Raw genomic sequence first — 12117 nt, 5'->3', positions numbered from 1 at the left:
CCTCATTATGACTAGATGGTAATGAAAGTTCTTACTCTTTACTAGGCCTTCTCTGTTAGTATCTCAACAGAGAGGGTAAGGGGCACTTCATTATCGCCAAATAGAAGTGGAGATAGGCTCCACTGACACCATGTGGGAGAGCCTTCTTAGCGATGACAGGGATGAAAGCCCTGACTCCCTGCTTGGATTCCTCTGACACCATTCCAGTAGGAATGTTGCACTGCCTTGTTATAGCCAGGTAAAGGTAAAGGTCTAGGCTCCCCACTCAGCACTGTCTGGTGGTAATAGAACTGTGCTGTTTGGCTATAATAGAGTTATTAATGTTAAAACCTTTTTCTTTGGTCTTTTGAATAGAGAGGCCAGGGTTTTATTTGGGCTTTAGAGTTTTTCCTATACTGATCAGCATTTCTAGGTTGCTGGCTTCTTCCATATGCCAAGTCTGAAATATATCAGGCAAAATGAAAATCAAAAGGTACTTATTCCCATGTTGTTCTTTGAGTCCCAAATTCCTCACAGGTCTCTATCTCTCCACTTTCCAGAGTTTTGTTATGTTTGTTTAGTATATAATGTCCAGGGTTATTGTTTGTACTCAGATGAAGGAATAGGGAAAAGTACATTTATCCCATCTTTCTGAAAGCAGAAGTCCTTGCCTCTTAAACAGAGGTGGTTTCCCTATATTGGAAGATTATGATTCTTTATGGGCACTATCCATCATTATGTATGTTTTACTATTCAAGAATCGAATGAACAATTTAATAGGCCTGTTTGTCCCAACATGAAAGGTCCAAGACCAGTAATGACATGGGAGTTCTTTTTCTACTTCTTATAAGCATTTGTTTATCCTTTAGAAATTGTTTCTTTTAGAAACAATTCAGATCTAAATGGATTTAAAACCTTATTCAGCCACTTACTACTGCATGATTCAGAGCAGGTTACTCTTTTTAAATATCAGTTTTCTTATCAGACTGTTTTACTTTTCTATGACAATTGAGCCTGTATTTAAATGCCTAGTCTACTTCTGGTTATTTGTTTTAGTCACCATGAGCAAAGAAAAACTCCAGATTTACTAAGAAAAACCATTCTAGGACATTCTTTAGTGAATAATGGGCATGAGGTTAGCTTAGGGTCATTCCTGGTGCTCTTCTTGGTTCTTAGCTAATGTAAATGGCATACTCTCTATGACCATGGTGGTGTCTTTCAGAGCCACTTATAATTCTTTTTTTGAAATCTCATTTATGTACATAGCTATCATTTTTTAAGTTCAGCATGTGATTCCTGGGATTTGTATGTCACTTAATATTTTAATATCCTCATCAGAATAAGGAGTTAAATATAAGAACAGAATTGATATAAAGGTTTTTATGTGAGTTGAGTTCTGTGACTTCCAAAATTTCCTGCTTTCAACCACCATATTATGCAACACAAAACTGCATTTGTCAGGGTATGCTAAATCATTGCAAAAACTGACAGCAAATTGTGAGAGGACTATAAACACAATGGAACGGAATATTTCATACACACAGAAGTCCAAGGCAAGTATTCCTAACTAGCAGTGGTCTACTTTCAGTGACTCAGGGACTCTAGCACCTTTTATCTGTAGCTCCATCCCCAGTTAGGGCCTCATAAATATTGGCATATACCTATTAAAAGCAGAGTAAAAATATGGAGGGAGTTCAACTACTGCTTAAAAGCAATACAGAACTTGCAGGGAAATGCACTCCGGTCATGTGCCTACCCTATAATGCTCCTACTGAGGAAGGTAAAAACATATTGGTGGACACAAATATAAACTTTTTGTGTTGAGCACTGGGTGTTATATGTAAGTGATGAATCACTAAATTCTACTCCTGAAACCAATATTATGCTAAATACTAACTAGAATATATATAAATATTTGAAAAGGGAAAGAGAAAAATAAACCTTTTTCCTGAAAATGTTATCTTGTAAATAACCATCTCACTTTCTTTCATGGTTTACTTGAAATTTACTTACATTGGGATGCTTTCTCCTCAGAATAGTTTTAGAAATTTAGTCTTTGGGAGGTATAATGTTCAAATGCTCTCTATTTTCCTCTTAGAATATCTAAGTTTCTTTTTGCCTACCTACTGCACCGTTTTCTATACTTCCAAATGTAAATATAGTTTTAAGAGTTTCCTTATTTTCTGACTATACTTAACATTGCAATATAAGCATTTCACTCCCAAGACTTGAGTTTTCACTCTTTCATAAAAGAGGGATGTTGGATATGCCTTTTGAGAATTTGTGTTTAAAATCTATCTCTGTCATTTAATTGCTTATGTGACCCTGAAAAAAGTACTTAAGACTTTGAGACTCAAAGTTTTTGAGATTGCTTTGAGACTCAAAATTTTTATGTAAAATATTTGAAATAATAGCTATTCAAAGTGTTACTGCAAGGATAAAGTATAATGCGCATCAAATACCTAGAGAGGAATTGGCTTATTAGGCAAACAAAATGGTATATATTATCATTTTTATAATTTATTAACATGGAAAGTGTCAGGTTTAATAAATCAAATGAGTCTCATACAACCAATCAAAATTGACAATAATAGCACACACAAAAATACAATTCAACTTTCCTCAAGTAGCAGTGTAGACTCTAAAATAATTTTTTTCAAATTAAGCTGGACAGAACTTTGAAAGTCCAATTAGTTATTATCTGGAGTTTATTCTGAAAATGCAAGATTTTAGTGACACGAGAGGAGGATCTGAATCTTGAGCTACTAGGCCAATGATCAGAGAAAAAACACTAGGAAATCAGGTTTTTTATATGGTTCAGATGACAGCCTTAACTCCTTCAACAAACTTGCTAACAAATGACTAAATTGAAAATATTGTTCAACATCAGTAAACCTCTGGTCTTAAGTGTTAATAAAAATATTCTCAAAGTGCATTGGAAAACATATAGAGGATCAAAAGATAATCCTTCTACACTATTTGGAAGTAAATTGAAGATTTGGATGAATTGTCCCGTATTAATTGGTGCAATAAACAGAATATCAGTATAAAATATATTCAACAGTTCTGTGCCCTAAAAATAGGAAATGCACATAGCATTGAAAAGATACTTGAAAAGTACACTTTAAAGAAGATTTATTTGAGATATTTTTGTTGGTACCACCATGTCCTCAAGAAATTTTTTTAGAGACCAGGTAATGAGACACTTAACTGATGTAATAAGAGTCCTGGAATTGTTTTAATAATTATTTAAATTCAACAGTGTGTTATTGGAGTGTCCCTAAAATATGTGAAGTTATAAAGTATTAAAACTATGGTGTGGAAAATAGACTTACTAAGTGAGAGGAAAAAATTACAAAGAAAACCTACAAACGGGATCCCTGGGTGGCGCAGCGGTTTGGCGCCTGCCTTTGGCCGGGGGCGCGATCCTGGAGACCCGGGATCGAGTCCCACGTCGGGCTCCCGGTGCATGGAGCCTGCTTCTCCCTCTGCCTGTGTTTCTGCCTCTCTCTCTCTCTGTATGACTATCATAAATAAACAAAAATAAATTAAAAAAAAAAAAAAAACCTACAAAGAAAGTAGTAGCAGGACAAAAGGGTACACTAGATATATAGAAGGCAGACATTGAAGATTTAATAAATGGATAATAAATATTTTTTAAAAAGAAAATAAAATAATTTTCAAAGATAAAAGAGGAGAAAATATTTGAACTATAGGAAGAAATTGACCTGTGGATCAAAGTAGCCCAATATATACTAGAAAAAATGGAAGAGAATCCAATAATTTCATATTCTTGTAAAATTAATGAATTTCAAACAAAAGGAGGACTTCTTTTAGTGCTGATCAAGATGGAGTAGTTGTATTAAACCCATGTCTGTAACTGTGACAACTAAAAACTCTAGACAAAAAAGAAAAAGCAATTGCTCAAGGATTCAAAACTGAGTAAAAGAAAGTGAATCAGGTAGGAGAGTGAAAAACTGAAGAACAACCCATAGAGGGATTAGTCTCCCATTTTATTTTCATCTTTTCTCTTACAACTTTGGCCCCAAGTTTTCCCTAGTCTCAAAGTTACACAGTGCTACAGACAACAAAATTTAGAGAGAGACATTTTCTTTCTGATCAGAGAATCATAGATGGAGAAGATTCCAATATTTTCCTTGTTTGCTCTCTCCTGGCACTGCACCAAAAGGTAGGCCATAATTCTTAAACTGCAGCAATGAAAGCATGGGCAACTGGAACACTGAGGAAAAAACTTATCTTTCCAGGCAAAGAAACCAGTAAAAGAGGTCAGTATTCCAAAAAGTATAGGGAGAAAATAACAATAAATTATATTAATAATATAACAATTATAGTAATTATATTTTATTCTTCTTAGTTTTCCCTTTTTTTAAAGATTTTATTCATTTATTCATGAGACACACACACACACACACACACACACACACACACACACACAGAGGCAGAGACCTAGGCAGAGGGCTAAGCAAGCTCCATGCAGGAAGCCCAATGTGGGACTTGATCCCAGAACTCCAGGATCATGCCCTGAGCGGAAGGCAGATGCTTACCCGCTGAGCCACCCAGGCATTCCTTTTCTTAGTTTTCCTTAATGGTTGCCTCAATCATAAAGCTGTATCTATGCTAGCAAAATGGTCAGGTAAAATTCTAAGGGAAATTCCATTTTTCTGGCTAAAGAACAAGGAAAAGAGATTGTGAGCCAGATAATCAGGAGGAAATCAAGGAGAGATGGAGAAACGGATCTTCTAATTCTGCATATGAGCAAGTATAAATCTTGGACTCAATCCTGAGCTGTGAATGATGGGACAGAGCCAAAGCAGCAAAAAATTGCCTTAAAAAGTGAATTAACATTGGAATTATCATCCAAATGAAGATAGAACTTTCAGTCTTAGCTCAACCAGATTTCCTACTAAAACAAACAAAAGTCAAAATCCTCCAGAAAATTTTAACAGCCCCAGAGTCTCATAATTTTTAAGTTGTTCAGAACAGAATTACTCTCCATATAGAGGAAAAAATGTGACTAAGTTTCAAAAAAGAGACAATCAACAAATGTCAACCTTGAGATGAGTCAGAGTTCAGAGTTACTAGATAACAATTTAAAACAGCAGTGACCAGGAGGTACAGGTAAACACAGTTAAAATGGAAAAACGAAACAAAACAGATATCATGCCACATGCAAAAGAATGTAACTGGATTGCTATCTTACACCATACACAAAAATTAACTCAAATGGATTAAAGACTTTAATGTCTTTAAGATCTGAAAACATAAAACCCTAGATGAAAACAAAGACAATAAGCTTCTTGACATCAGTCTTGGGGATGACTTTTTTTTCTTTTAACAACAAAAGCAAAGAAAATGAAAGAAAGTGAGACTATATAAAACTTAAAAGCTTCTTCATAGCAAAAGACAAAATGAAAAGGTAATCTACTAAAAGGGGGAATATATTTGTAAATGATGTATCTGATAAGGGACTAATATCCGAAATACATAAAGAACTTATACAACAATAATAAAAAGCAAACACTCCAATTAAAAAGTAGCAGAGGCTGAATCATTATTTTTTTAATTTTTAATTTTTAAAAAGATTTTTATTCATTTATTCGTTTATGAGAGACACAGAGAGAGAGAGAGAGAGGCAGAGACCTAGGCAGAGGGAGAAGCAGGGTCCGTGCAAGGAGCCTGATGTGGGACTCAATCCTGGGATCACGCCCTGAGCCAAAGGCAGATGCTCAACCACTAAGCCACCCAGGCATCCCTAAATCATTATTTTTTACAAAGAACACACAAAAATACCAACAGGCACTTTACAACATACTCAACATCACTAATTATCATGGAATTGCAAATCAAAGCCACAATGTTTGTATTTCTGCCGTGTTGGTTGTTTTTTCTCCTGTCTCATTTGTCATTTTATTTGGGTCCCTTCTCTTTTGTTTTTGGTAGTCCAGCCAGAAGTTTATCAATTTTACTATTTTTTTCAAAGAATCAGTTCCTGTTTCATTGTTCTGTTCAATAAATGGTGTTGAGAAAATTCAACTATAATAATGCAAAAGAATGAAACTGGACCACCACTTCCTCACACTATACACAAAAATATATTGAAAGTGGATTAAAGACCTAAACTTGAGATATGAAACCATTAAAATCCTAGAGGAGAACACGGGAAGTAACCTCTTTGACATATGCTATATGTAGTAACTTCCTTCTAGATATGTCTCCTGGGGCAAGGGAAACAAAAGCAAAAATAAACTATTGGAACTACACCAAAATAAAAAGCTTCTATATAGCAAACAAAATAATCAACAAAACTAAAAGACAGCCTATGGGATGGGAGAAGATATTTGTAAGTAACATATCTGATAAAGGGTTCATATCTAAAATATGTAAAGAACTTATCAAATTCAATACCCACAAAATGAATAATCCAATTTAAAAATGGGCAGAAGACATAATGGACATTTCTTCAGGATGACATACAGATATGACAACAGACATATGCAAAGGTGCTTAATATCACTCATCATCAGGGAAATACAAAACAAATTACAATGAGATATCACCTCACACCTGTCAGATGGCTAAAATCAACAACATGAGAAACAACAGGTGTTGGTGAGGATGTGGATAAAGGGGACCTCTCTTGCACTGTTGGTAGGAACACAAACTGCAGACACTGTGAAAGGTGGTATGGAGGTTTCTTAAAAACTTAAAAATAAAAAAGACCACTCTATGATCCAGCAGTTGCACTACTAGATACTTATCCAGAGAATATAGTAATACTAGTTCAAAGTGATACATGTATCCCAATGTTTACAGAGCATTATCTGTAATAGTCAAATTATGGAAACGGTTCAAGTATCCACTGACTAATGCATGGATAAAGAAGATGTGGTATAAGGTGCCTGGGTGGCTCAGTTGGTTAAGTGTCTGCCTTCAGCTCAGGTCATGATCTCAGGGCCCTGGGATGGAATTCATATCAGACTCCCTGCTGAGCAGGGAGTCCATTTCTCCCTCTCCCTCTGCCATCCCCCTTCTCCCCCAAGCTCTCTCTCTCTCTCAAATAAATAAAAATGAATTTTTAAAAAGATGTGATACACACACACAAAAAATGAAATATTACTCAGCCATAAACAGAATGCAATGTTGCCATTTGGATGTATGTAGAGAGGATTATGCTAAGTGAAATACATCAGTCACAGAAAGATAAATACCATATGATTTGACTCATGTGGAATTTAAAAAACAAAACAAATGAACAAAGAGAAAAAGGCAAATCAAGAAACAGACTCTTAACTATAGAGAACAGATGGTTATCAAAGGGGAGTTGGGTGGGGGATGGGTGAAATAGGTGATGGGGATTATGAAGCGCATTTGTTGTGATGGGCATCAGATGTTGTTAGGAATTATTGAATCACTATTGTTGTATACCTAAAACTAATATTACTGTATTAACTAACTGGAATTTAAATAAAAACTTTAAAAATTCTCAAGAAAATGATAAAAAGATAGATCCTCAGCAGAAAAACTACTTTAAAGGACTAAATGTAAATTTGTAAAGTTAAAAATTTAGTGGATGACTCAAAGCAGAATAGAAATGAAAGAGTAAAAATTCCAAGGGTACCTAGATGGCTGAGTGGTTGAGCGTCTGCCTTTGGCTCAGGTCATGATCCAGGTCCTGGGATTGAGTCTTGCATCAGGCTCCCACAGGGAGCCTGCTTCTTCCTCTGCCTTCTTCCTCTGCCTATGCCTCTCTCTGTGTGTCTCTCATGAATAAATAAAATATTTTTAAAAAGAATAAAAATTCCATAGACTTGAAGATAAATAGGAATTAATCAGAAAAATGAAAAAATAACAAAGAACATGTCTGGAAAGACCTCTGGGATAATGACAAGATCTAATACTCGTGTAATGGAAATCCCAGAAAGAATAGAGAAAGATTTGTCAAGAAAAAAAAAAAATGGAAAGAAATAATGATCAAAATTATTCATGTTTTCTTAAATGAATAAATCTTGATAAATATATATTCCTATCTTAAATTCTTTTATATATGTATGAAAGCAAAATATAACATGAAGAGGGGAGAGTAAAAAGATGTATTGTTATAAGGCTCCTACCTTGTACTTGTAGTAATAGACTGAATGGTTTGGTGGGTATATCATAATCCCTAGAACAACAAAAATGTGAAGACATACAGCTGAGAATCCATCAGATAAATTACAAAGGAATACTAAAAAAAGACTCTAATAATTCAAACTAATGCAGGAATCAGAGGAACAAAACCCAGAAAAATAGAAAACAAAAAATAAAATAGTAGACCTAAATGCAACTATCATAATTATATTAAACGTAATGCACTCACAGGAGAAAGGCCATGTGAGGACTCAGCAAAAAAGCAGTCAGTGCAAGCCAGGAAAAAGGCCTCCACAGAAATCAACCTTGATAGCACCATGATCTCAGACTTCTAGCCTCCAGAACTGTGAGAAAATAAATATATCTGTTTAAGCCATCCAGTCTGTGGTATTTTGTTATGGCAGTTCTGGCAGACTAAAACATGGGAAATTTCATCAAGAAGAATTAACAACTCTAAATGTGTATGTACCTAAAAATGAAAGGAGAAAAATTTAAAATCCACAAGTATACTTGGAAACTTCAACACACCAACTTAGCAATCAATTGAGTAAGTAGACGGAAAATTAGAAATGACAAAGAAGACCTAAACAACACTATCAACCATCTTGATGTAACAGATATGGATGGATAGAAATCCCAGCTAACTACAGCAAAATAAACATTTATGTGCACAAGGAACTTTTATTAAGGTAGGCCATATTCTGGGCCATTAAATCAATCTTAGAACATTTAAAAGTATCGAAATCATACAGAGTATCTTCTCTGACCATAACAAAATTAAATTAGAATTTGATAGGAGAAATATATATGGAAAATTCACAAATACTTGGAAATGAAATGATACACATTTCTAACTAGCCCATGGATAAAAGAGGGAGTCAGGAAAAGCTAGAAAATATTCTTGGCTTAATGAAAATACAACATATCAAAATTTGAGGAATGCCACTAAATTAATGCTCAGAAAAAATTATAGAAAAATGCTTAAACAAATAAAGGTCTATAATAAAGAGCAGAAATCAAATTATTAATAGAATACAGAAAATCAATAACCCAAAGCTGGTTCTTTGATCAATAAAATTAACCATGAGGCAGACAGAGCAAGAAGAAAAAACAATGTTCCAACATCAGGAATTAATGGGAGTACATTACTATATACATTAAAAAGATAATGAAGGAATATTGTGAATTAATTCTGTACCCATCAATATGAAAACCTAGATGAAAATGACCAATCTGTTGAAAGACATAAACTAACAAAATATTCCAGAAGAAAAAAATATTACAATGTCTACTATAAACAATAAATTTGTAATTTAAAATTTTCCAATAAAGAACACTTCAGGCCCAGATTATTTCACTGGCAAACACTTTAGGAAAAATTACCAATACTACATAGTCTCTTGCAAAGAACAGAAAAACAGAGACCAATTCTCAGTGCATTTTATGAAGGCAACATTACCCTGATATGAAAACAGATTGAGAAAGAACAAGAAAAAAAACTTCATACCAGTATCTCCCAAGAACATAAACAAAAGAATCGTCAATGAAATATTAGTAAGTCAAATCCAGTGATATATGAAAAGACTAATACTTTGCAATCACATGTAGCTTATTCTGGGAATGCATTATTGATTCAACATTTTATTTTATTTTTAAAGATTTTATTTATTTATTCATGAGAGACACAGAGAGAGAGGCAGAGACACAGGCAGAGGGAGAAGCAGGCTCCATGCAGGGAGCCTGACGTGGGACTCAATCCCCGGTCTCCAGGATCATGCCCTGGGCCAAAGACGGCGCCAAACCACTGGGCTGCTGTGGCTGCCCCTGACTCAACATTTTAAAATCAATCAGCATACGTAATATTAATAGATTAAAGAAGAAAAATCATATGGTTATAAAAATAGATGAAGTGAACAAATTAGGCAAAATCAAAACACATTTTTAATTACAACAAACAACTCAAGAGAGGCTGAGGAGATGGTGTTCTAAGAGGACCCTACACTCACATCAGTGTAAATAACCCAGAAAATGACCCAAAGACAAACTGTGCTACTGAAGGTAGAGAATGGACCACATCAAAGGGGATAGAAGGGCAGAGATACAGGTGGGGAGCAAAACTGACTGGAACAGTCTGTGGGAGAGAAGAAACCCTGGCCATGGAAAGGGAAAAGAAACAGACTATCACAAAGAAAACCCCACACAGGGAAGCAAACTCCCCATAAGATTTGGCTTTGAAAGATGGAGGGGCTGAATTTCCTGAGTTTTTACAACCAGCAGGACTCAAAGCCTAAAACTAAAAATCAGAGGGTTCAACTCTGGGAGATCCTGGAGCCCTATAGAAAGCTGAATCTCATCCTTAAAAAGCCAGCACAACAAACAGCCCCACAGAGGTACAGCACAGAAACAATAGTTTGAAAAATGCCTGGGGCATAGAGGAGGGGGAGTTATTTACTAATCTGATTTTGCTGAGGCACTTTTCCAGGAACAAAGGAGCTATTAGGCACCATTTTCCTCCATCACCTGCCAGTATAAACAGACGGCTATCTACAGGAACCAGCATGGCACGGACTTACTACATCACTTGGTTACACCAGGCTCCACCCTCCCACCCCTTGCTCTTTGGTGAATCTCCCCTTTCCAATCACACCTGCCACAGTCCTAATGCTATGGGTCAACTCCCTCAGAAGACCAGGTGCAAACCTTGCCAACACTGCATCTCCCAACTTGTTCACCCTGTATGGCTTTGGTCCTGGTTCTGGTGGTGCATATCTTGTTAAAATTGCATGCTCCCCTCCCCCCACACACAATTTGTGGATTCACCCCAGCCCAGTCCAAGCAGTGAGAGCAGGTATCATTTCCCAAGAAGGCCAGAGCCCACCTTGTTAAAACTGCATGCTCCCCATGAACCTGGGGACCAAACACTGCCCACAGCAGGCAAAGAAACGCATGGCACATGCCTGGACTGAAGGGAAACATGGCCAGGACACAACAGCAGGACACATACAATACACATAGGAGACATCTCTGAAGTGCTAGGTTTTGGCAAACATGCGGCACTGCAGATTTCATTTTTAAGTAATGTCTACAGCCAATGTGGGGCTCAACTCACAGCCCTGAGATCAAGGGTTGCATGCTCCACTGACTGAGCCAGCCAAGCACCCCAGGATCTCTTTTGAAGGCCATTATTTTTAAGAGTGGGAGATACTGATACTCCAAACACACAGAAACAGACATAGAGTTAGACAAAATGAGACAGAGGAATATATGCCAAATAAAGGAACAGGGTAAAATCACAGCAAGAGACCTAAGTGAAATGGATATAACTAATACAGAGAATTTAAAATAATGATCATAAAAATGCTCAACTGGACTTGAGAAAAGAGTGAAAGACATCAGTGAGACTCTTAAGAAAGGGATAAAAAATAACCAATCAAATATGGAGAACACAATAAATGCAATTTAAAATGCACTAGATAGAATAAATATCAGGCTAGAGGAAGCAGAATAATGAATTAGCAACCTAATGGAAGTAATGTAAGACTAACGGAAAGTAATCAGCGTGAGGTGAGAGGAAAAAAATTATGTAAAATAAGAATAAACTTAGGAAACTCAATGAATTCATCAGGTGTAATAACATTCACATTATATGGGTCCCAGAAAAGAGGAGAGAGAAAAAAAAAAACCAGAAAGTTTATTTGAAGAAATAATAGCTTAAAAATCTCTAATTTGGGGAAGAAACAGATATTGAGATCCAAGAGGCATAGAGATTCCTCAACAAAATCCACCCAAAGAGGTCCATACCAAGACACATAGCAATTGGAATGGCAAAAAGCAATGATAAGGAGAGAATTTTAAACGCAGGAAAATATACAATATACAGTTACATACAAGGGAAACCACATAAGGGTATGAGCAAATTTTTCCACAAAAACTTTGCAGGCCAGATGGGAGTGGCATGATATATTCAAAGTGCTAAAAGGAAAATAATCT

The sequence above is a fragment of the Canis lupus genome, chromosome 2, assembly GCF_048164855.1.
Source record: "Canis lupus baileyi chromosome 2, mCanLup2.hap1, whole genome shotgun sequence".
NCBI lineage: Eukaryota > Metazoa > Chordata > Mammalia > Carnivora > Canidae > Canis > Canis lupus.
This window is presented reverse-complemented; position numbering follows the sequence as displayed.